Source organism: Psittacula echo (genome assembly GCF_963264785.1).
Source record: "Psittacula echo genome assembly, chromosome: 4".
Taxonomy (NCBI): domain Eukaryota; kingdom Metazoa; phylum Chordata; class Aves; order Psittaciformes; family Psittacidae; genus Psittacula; species Psittacula echo.
In genome coordinates, this window is record NC_137738.1 from 64,149,130 (window position 1) to 64,159,337 (window position 10,208).

Sequence of the window (10,208 nt, forward strand, 5' to 3'; positions counted from 1 at the left end):
TTGCCCAGGGAGGTTGTGAATGCTTCATCCTTGGCGGTGTTCAAGGCCAGGTTGGATGAGGCCTTGGGTGACATGGTTTAGTGTGAGGTGTCTCTGCCCATGGCAGGGGGGTTGGAACTAGATGATTTTAAGGTCCTTTCCAACCCTAACTGTTCTATGATTCTATAATTCTGATTGAGTGTGACACCTGTACAAAGAAAAAGCTTTTTATCCAACACTTTACATAAACATTTTTTTTTGTTGTTATGGTTATGGCTGGCTATGAAATTATAAAATTAATATGTCTAGGTTTAAATTTAAACAGTGTCTTCCTGGCATAGAGACAACATTTATCTTTATTTTGACTTATTCTGCTGTAAAAAGATATCAATATTACTAAAATAATAAAAAAAATTATTTTGATGAAATATTCAACTGACTGCACATTTCCAGGTTTATCACAGTAACACACAGTGCAACAACAACTTCTGTTTTAAAAACACAGTCTGGTATTAATTTAAGTTAAAAAAAATAGCTAAAATATTTAGGATAATAAGTCTGCAGAAATTGTTCTTAAAAATATTCTTATTGTTGTACAATTACTATTAAAGAAGCAGAGTTTCTATGCATGGGCACAAGCACTAAATAGCCTTAATAAAGTAGTTACAAAAAATATATTCCCAAACCCCACCCAAAAAAAAAAAACAAACAACCCAAAACCAAAAATATCCTAAATACAAACTGAACCCACAAGCCAAAAAAAATTGTGTAAATAAAATATAAAACCTTTAAACTGATTGTAACAGACAGAGTTGTTCTGCTTGGTGCTTTAGGACTCAGTTGGCTGGATTCCACTGGCAGAGCTGCTACAGTTCCATGGCTCTGGAATAGGAAATAATAAGAAACCCAAATCCTAAATCAATGGCTGGAAGTCAAAGCAGTTGTCTAAGCAATGCACTAACCTGTAGTATGTAAGACATTTGAGTAGCATAAAATCTCAAGCAAACACTGAGATCTGAAAAAGGTCAGTTCAATCTATTTCTTTATTTTGCTATTTTTTGCATATCTTTACACTCAACTCTGTTATATGGATCCATTAATGCATAATTTGCCATATAAAATGCTTCAAATATTCAGTCTTATGAGAAAAATCCATGTCAGGAGATTTCAAAGCCAAACTCCTTATCAGACATAGTGTAATGTTGCACATTCACATAACCACCACTCTCACCGAAATTTCTATAGAAGTGAAAATGCTTACATTATATATACATATGTATGCGCATATTGTATTGATATTGGTAAAGAAACCTAGCTTAAACATACCAGTGCTGTATAGCATCACTGCATAGCAGCAACCTGCACAGCAGGTTTACATAGTACTGCCACCCACTTAGTGATATTACCCACCCACATCAGAAAGTGCCATGCCAACAGAAGTAGCAGTACCTTCGTAAAAGCTGTGCAAGACAAGCCAACAATTCTTGATGCAGAACATCTACATTTTCCACCTATCATATCAGTCAAATGGCCACTGATAATATCATTAGTTTAAAGAAAAAGTGTAAAAACAGAAGGGGAATGATTGAATAATTTCTGTTATAATCTATTGCACCAAGTAATGAAAAAGATAGATCAACAAAGGAAGGTAAAACCAGTCTATTTTTTTACTTCACAGAACAGTTTGCTTGATAGTCACTAATTTTTCAATAAGTAAGTCTGCAGAGCATGAATGCAATCACTGTGATATGTTAATATTACTAACAGCTTACTTCACTTTTCCATCAATCTTCCACATTTTGCAATGTTTTTGAGGGAACCTATTCCAAGCAAGATGCACCAGTCTTTTATCTCTTCCTGTTCTAGAGCACTGTCTGCTCTCACTTAAAATCAGACTTATCCTGAATTACTTGTGTCAGGTGTGGCTGGAGCCAGGGGCTCCCCAGGTCCCTCAGGTCAGGATCTGGCAGCCAAGGCTCACCCCACCAACCAAGCCAGGAGCATGGCAGCTGGGGGGTACCGTTGGCAGACCCAGCTCCAGAGACCAGCCCTGATATGGCATCCCTGAGACAGGGACAGGTGGCCCTGAGGGCTGAAAGGAGGCGTGGTAGAGGAGCCCCAGGAAGGTGGGCAGAGGCAGCAAGAATTAGCAGTACCCTCAGGGCCCTGACAACCACACTGCAATGCTGGACACTTCTGTACAAAACTGCAGACAAAGTAAAGAATATAGCTAGTTATAGCAACTCTCTGTAGTTGCTATACATTGGATTTGTAGGTACTATAGACAGTACCCACACAGCTGTATTCATATATTTAGTTTAAATGGGAAGGGATTCTCCACAGGAGACAGGTCTGTGACTATATATGTTCAGACCTACTCTTGATCTATTGCAGTACCAACATATTCCTAGTAGCAAGGAATTTTTTGAATGTGAAGTGACTCACTTTATTAAAAACTCAAAACAAGCTTTTGCAGAAAAATTTCAGATTCAGTGAAAAATTCCTCAGAGGTCACCCATTCCAGTCAGTTCTCCAACAGAAGAAAGTGCCAAAGCTGGTAGCACAACTATTTTACACATAACTCTCTGTATCTCTGTAAGAAGGAGTTTGCCCTTTATCAGTTCATACAATCGCAGTCTCAACTTTTTTCCCCCAATTAGATGTAGGGGTACATACAGTAAAAAACAGGATTGTACAAATGCAATCATCTTAACCATTTCACTATTTTGTATTTGAGCATACAACCATAGTATTAAATTTATCTTGTTTATAAATTGGGTTCATTTTCAGCTGAAGTTTTCTGCCTTCTCTTCACCTGGTGCTTTCTCACTCCAGTTTTCATGCAATTTAAATGAGAGACTCACGGACTGATTTCTTGATTAGCTTATGCAAAAGCTATATTCATTGTTCTGCATTGCTCATTCCAGTTTAGGGAAGAAACAAAGCCAAATAAATAAGTATCTCTCAGTAAAGCTAAAAATAAGTCATATCCCTTTGCAGTTGAGTTGGCATTACATTTACAGAGTTATAGGGATCCCCTCACACACAAATGCTTTTTGGGTATTGGTTTACCATGAATTGCTTGCCCTTCTTATAAACAAGAATATTTCTTCAGCCGAAAGTAGTTCTTTATGATGACAAATGGTGAATTTTCCATTAAATTTCTAACCTGACTTTTCCAAAACTACCTATACTTTTTTAAAATATGAAGTCTTTCCTTGTTACAAACGAAATGAGATAAAAATTCCTGCCCATCCATGCTGTCCTTTGCATTTCTAATGCAGCCTTAAGTGAAAACACAGATCTACTGCCTAAAGTAATCACTTTGAAAAATATGTGCTCATAAATCATTCTAAGAATGATTTTTCTTTCACTAAGGGATTACACAAATAGTAAACCTGTATCTTTCTGACAGCAGCTCCTGAAAAATAATGACTTATGTCAAGCTAATACAGTCTAAAATACACAGCACATGCTGTCTTTTTATTTCAGAAGTGTTAACAACTACAAAAAAAATCATATTAATTTTTACGATTTTGAAGTAGAGTCCTTTGAGATTGTGTAGGACATCCACCCTTGAACTACATACATTTGACCAAAAGGAGTAAGAAAACACAGATAGTAATTCAGTGAACTTCTTTTAAAAACCTTATCTGGAATTTGTAGATCTAGCCACCTGAAAAGCCCCAACATACAGACATCACATGTATCTACCGTTCAACGTACTTCTGATAGAAAATGAAAATTATCTGTGGAAACAGAGTGCCCAACAGCCCTGCATGGCGTTAGTTTTGAAGGAAGGAACAAGGCATGAATATCACAAAAAATGTTTCTGTCAAGTTAGAGTTGCCTGAGTTGGTAAGAAAGGATGCTACAAGGCAAGTTTTCCTTTCATCCTACCACTTCCCTCTTTCTCACTAAATCACCTCCACCACTCTTATGCCCAATTACTTTATGCTGTCCACTCCAAAATTCCCATCACTGAGCTATAGGATGATTTAGTTACAAGAAAAGCTGTTAAGTATGCACAGTGAGAATTGAAGAGTAGTTGCCAACTAGTAAGTATTTGCTATAGCAAACCTTCTTCAAACATATTCTAACATACTACAGTTCCTTTTTAAAATAGGCCAGCTTTCATTTCAAAATGCATCTCAAAAATTTTAGAATCATTACGCAATTTTTTGAAAACTACTTTGGTTTCTGGAGTCAGAAAAAAAAATCTATAAGAAATCAATGTGGTGAGCAGTGGTTCTGAGAGATTTTGGTTTGTTTCTTGGATAAGTGGACAAACAAGTACACTTTCTAAGCAAGATTTCCTCAAATCCCATTGGCCAAAATCTCACTTCCTGAAAACTGTGAATAAAGTAATGTTAAAAAGTTTCACTAAAAAAAAAGAAGCCAAACACAAAAAATAAAACAAATCCACTAGTTTACATCAGCTCAGGACCTGACCCCACATTCTTTCTGTCACTGATTAATAGAAAATAAAGGCCTATTATAGCTTTGTAAAACTGAAAGTCTTATTTCTACAGAAACCCTACAAATGCTTAAACTTATAAAATCTTCCTAAGGCTAAATCATTATTAATAGCAAATTCCAACTGAGAAATAGCTGCATTTAGAATACAACTCAAGTCATGCTGAGTTGTAAAATTATCTTATTACCCCCCTCTTTTTTCTCAGATAAAAAAATGAAGTGATATCAGTTCACACAAGGGGAAAAAAAAAAAAAGAAATTCAGTGACCTAAGAAGAGGCTAACAAGCATCCCCTAAAAAAAAAACCCTCCAAGATTCACACTGAAGTATCACAAAAGACCAAACCAGAAGTGAAATAAGCTCCTTAAAGGAATTAAGAGCACTGTGCATTTTGGACTTCTCTACAGAACTGGAATGATGTTAGTTTTGACATGAGAGCTGATTCCAAGCAAAGTTTGGAATCACATGGTGCAGTTGCCCCATACTGCCACGGAATACTCCAGCTCTGTTAAGATACTCTTCTAGAAGATCCAGCCTCCACAAAGGCTACTGCAATTGCTGACAAAATAAGTTACACCTCTCGTATCTTTCACACAAAAATCCACACAGAAATTCTTTATTACTGCCAGAGTTTTGTGGCGTATCAGTTTCATGAGCACTGTGACAGAACTTCAAAATGGCCCTAGAGAGACTCTCAGGCATCAATCTTCTTTGACTGAACCAGGCTCATGTTTAGAGATGGAGCACGTTAACCTATTCCTTAGAAGAAATCAATTCAGGAAATCTAGTCCTGTGTCTTCCTCCAATCTGCCTCTCTCACCATTGAGCCCTAAATTGCCATCACGTTTACAGTGCATAGATCTAAGATCAACTGAATTTGTTTGATTGGGGTTTTTGTCATTATGGAAGCACAAGCATATTATACATTTAAAATTTCTGAAACAATCGCTACATGAAACTTCACATATAGATGACAGAAGACAAGTAGCTAAAACTGTGCCTGAGATGAACTTTACTTCCAGAACCACATCAATGCTAATTCTCCCTACCTCCTACTTGCCAGGCTCAGATCTAGCACAAGCAAAGATATAGTTTCTACTGAGCTGGCATGTGAGATTCCCAGTCAAGGGTATCTTGTGCCACTGTGCACCTGACTGGACTGTCTGATTTACAGTTTCATATATAGTTTTCCATGTTGCTGAATCTGACATGTTACACTATCCAAATGATTGACCCAGATTTACAAAATCTTGACGTAATAGATTATATCAGTGCTCAAATGAATGCAACAGTGAATCATCCTCATGTAGCATTGTATAAAAACCTCTGCTGAGCAAGTGGTTATATCATACATCCTGTAGATTCTATTAATTCCCAAATTTGTAAGTATCTCTTTTACCTTCTGGTCCATCCTTGCTGCCAAATCCCAGCAGCTGTAATCCTGCATCTTCATAGTTGTCTTTGGTGTTTTGACAGCCCTGGTGAGTCTATTGTCACAGACAAGGATGTTACAAGCCCAGTGGGAACTGGCAACTACTTTATTTCTCCAAATCAATCTGTGGCTGTTAAAACCAACATGTATTGTAAGGAAGAACGTAAACAGCCACCTTTTACAATCAAGTGTATTAAACTGTAAGCAATGAAAACTGAGTTTAATGCTTGCAGCTGTAAACTGCTCCAACTAAAGGCTTGACACGTGATCTTCTGCATTTTTTTCTGTTACAGGGGTAGTAACCTCAGATGATGAGAAGGGATGAAGAATTATCAGCTACAGATTATCAGTCTAGTCTGACGTAAGACCAGAGCTCAAAACTCAAAGACTTATTTTACTTTATGCCTGAAGAGGGAATGCTCTTGTTGACAAGGTTACAAGTCATATTTCTGTAATTAAGTATAGCATGTGTATCGCAGGTTTCTAAAAATCATATGTTATATGCTACATAAACTTTGGAAGATCCACTTGACAAATATGGTTATTTGCTTAAGGATCTCAAAGTGATTTAAAGAATAATTGCATATCTCCAGTTTAGGATGTGCATTCTTGAGCAAACAGAATCCCATCGAAGTATTTGGCATGGGAAAATTAAATAGAAATACAGATTTGGCATTTGTGTCCATTGTCTATTTGGGAAAAAAAAAAAAAAAAAAAAAAAAAGGAAGGTTTGGGATTCTTTTTGCAGTAAATCAAATAACTCTTACTTAAAACTACTGAGAAAGGGAAGTGTAGGTTTTCCAGTCTTTTCTTGGTGGAACACGTCAGTTTTCTCAACCTTTCGTTTTGGACAGGAGATAAAACCAATAAATATTCTTCTATGTCTTGTATTTTTCATCATTTTGCTTTAATTCCAAAATAAAGTCCTCTGTATGTCACATTTGCAGTTTACTCTATGTACACACTGGTCTCTTAATGAGAGGTTTTATTTGATCAATTGTCATAGAAGAATCATGGCCATGACTGAAATAGCATGATTAAACGCATGAAGCTATAATGGTGACAAAGGCCCTAAATTAGTCCTAGTTTCACTCTTTGATAAGGTACTAATCTTTTTAATGCATCTTCAGAAAGATACAAAAAAAGGACAATATACAGACGTTAACAAGCAAGACTAACAAAAGCACTAAGTGTTAATCAACCTGTAATTTTACCTAAGCACAGCAGGCTTAAGATTTTAATGCAAATTAACTGTTAACAAGACGTTAATGACCCAATTGTATATGCTAATGTAAAGTCCATGAATATTCGTTCTAAGAAACACTTGGGCTATCAGTGATGGCTTTCTATCCCCATTGCTTTTGAAAAATTTGCATGGAAAGGTGTTGTGGTTTTTTTTCCCACTGATTGAAGCCTATGGTTTGTTTTGGTTTTTTTTTACAGAAGTTGGAGTTTTCTGTTAGATGAATGCAGTGGTAAGTAGGACAACAGCAAATAGCAAATAGCAAGACGTGAAGTGAAAAGAAATAGTGCTTGTAGCTTTGAATTGGGTCACCTGAAGATAAGAGATATGTAAATAGGAAGAATTTGGTATTTAGGGATAAAGGTGAGGGGGAATTCAAGTGATGAGGGTTCTAGAATAAGGTGATGAAAAGGAGAGGACAAGAAAGTGTGTGAAGGAAATTTAAGTATGACAGAAAACATCACCAAAAGTCTGCTAAGTACTGGTTTGGAGGTAGGGCCACAACATTCTCTGCCTGTTATACTTCACCTGCTGTGAACATGTCAGCTTTCATAAATACTTGCTCTTGTCCTTGTGACACACCACAGTCATGGCACAGTTACAACCTCACAGCGGATCATAGCAAATATTAAAATGTATTCCCTGAAGTACTTGAATATTGTCAATATGTGCAACTACCTAGCCCAAAACTCTGCATTAAACTGGACTCAAGTTCATCACAAGGAGTAAGAATTCAATTTATGAGGTTATGAGCTTAAGCTGCAGGTGAAGAGCATGTGTCTGTAACAATTTGTATTCAGATGGAAAAAGTAGCAGTTCTTATGGTTTAAAATATCTACCTTGAAGAGACTATTGTTGGGTTGTTTTGCGGGTTTTTTTGCCTTTATTGCACTAAAACTGAATACAATTTTTTTTTATACACTAGTTTTTATATCAGAAGAAAATCAAACTGAAATATCTGGATGAAACCCTTATATTAGCCGTATGACCATACAGTTTCAATCTTTTTTTCAGAGTCCTGTATCTCAGAAAAAGACTCACTCAATATCTTTGAAACTGCAGAAAGATGTTTCTGTAAGAGACACCTAATATCATACACTCAGATAAGGCTTTTTCTGAGGAATTAAATCAGCCTTCTAATAATAAAACAGCATTTTTTGTCTGGTACGGTCACATTTATGGGGTAATATAGGGCTTTAAATCTGTCTATCAGACAAAAAGCCGCAAGTAGCAACTAGGAGGTGTGACTGATTTTGATTGATCAGGGTTCATGTAATTCAATGTTCACATGAGCATATGACTCAGTAAAAGTTATGCAAGATCAAGAGTAATCCAATGGCATAATGAGAAACTGAACAGAGAGCAGGTATGTCTGATACATTGTTTTGCCAGTTAACTGCACATTATTTGTTAAACAAACTGGCTATTGTGGCTAAAGACCCACATCCTTTTAAGCAATTCACATAAGTCTAAAATACCATTCAATGCTATTTTTTATTCTCCTTCTACTATTACAGCTTTGAAATAATTTCCTGGTTTTTTTCTTTATATATCCTTCAAGATCCCTTTGATTTCCTCGTGGAATTAATAGAGAAGTGCACACCCCTACTCTGCAATGAAATCAACGTCTTTCAAATGTAACATTGGCCAATTTACAGGTCTCTCATTTTTAGGACATGCCATAGTGCCTAGTAATCATCTGAAGGAAAAAAAGAGAAGGAAACAAAAATACTTGTTACTGAAGTTATGTACAACCTACAACATTTCTTTCTTTCTTATCAGCTTTGTATATTGTATCTTATTCTACAGAAGAGTAAGTTCAGGCAGAGATGCAGTTATCTATCAACTGCAACTGCAGAACAGGATAATGTTCAGTTGATTATACTATTAGCCAGAATTTCCTGGGGAAAAAAAATTTAAAAAAAAAATAAAAATTACTGAACATGGTCCTTGTCTGGACTTGCACTACAATTATTGCAGCAGCAGGCTGGCTGCAGCTGTGGTTAACAGTCACTGTCAACAACAAATAATTTCATTATGTTAGACAAGATGTGAAAGGGCCACTTGGAAAAGAGAAACTTAATAAAGTAGAAAATGTAAAACATAAACCCTAGCACAATGATTTGCAATGAACATTGTTATTTGAAAAGAAGCTGAGCTCTATTGTGTTGTAAATATAATAAAATGCTTCCAGCTCATGTGACTCAATTGTTAATGGCACTATTGTGCCATTGTAAATTACTGTAAAGTAATGTTGTCACATACATCCTCCAAGCCATTTTCTAATCGTTCATCAACATTAACAGTCATCATGGAAAGACAGAGTTTCCTGTATTTAGAGCTACAGTCACATATGTATACAAAAAGCAGGAATTTCAGTCACAGGTCAATTTATTTCAGGTGTTTATTGCATACCCACTTGTCTCTACGCCATTACTGGAATCGAAATTGTGTCCTGAAAGATGAACCTGAAATAACACAATAAAGCAGACCAAACCAACAATGTGAAATAGCTTGAAGTATTAGGGAAAAAAAAAAAAGTATGACATAATTAGTTGTCTTCTTGAAGCACTCCTGAAATTTCCAAGCCAAATTCTATTCAAATGTTAGTAAGGAGATTGTAATAGATGTGGGTTAGTGAAGGGCCAGGGAATTCACATAGAAGGCAATTTTGTGCTTGTTTTCATTCTAAATTAGACAAGTAAGTGAACGAATGTTCAATGACAGACCTTCTAGCATCAGAAATGCCCTAAAACGGTGGACAGTAGTCTGATCTACCTAGCTGTAGGAGATGCTATTCATGAAAAGAACATAAACTTGATGACCTTTTGAGGTCTTCAAAGTGGACACTCCCCTCAGCTCCCTAGGCACTGAATTAAGGGTATTGAGAGATATGTCACTTCCTAGCCCCTCTTTATTCAGCTATAGTCCCTGAATTTGTCTAATCTCTTTTAACCTATTGGCATTTTCTGTTTCTACAATTTTCCTGGGTAACACGTTACAACATTTCACCACTAGCTGCTTAAAAAAACATAATTAAAAAAATCTGTTTCAAACTACTCGTTTCAAGTAGTTCTA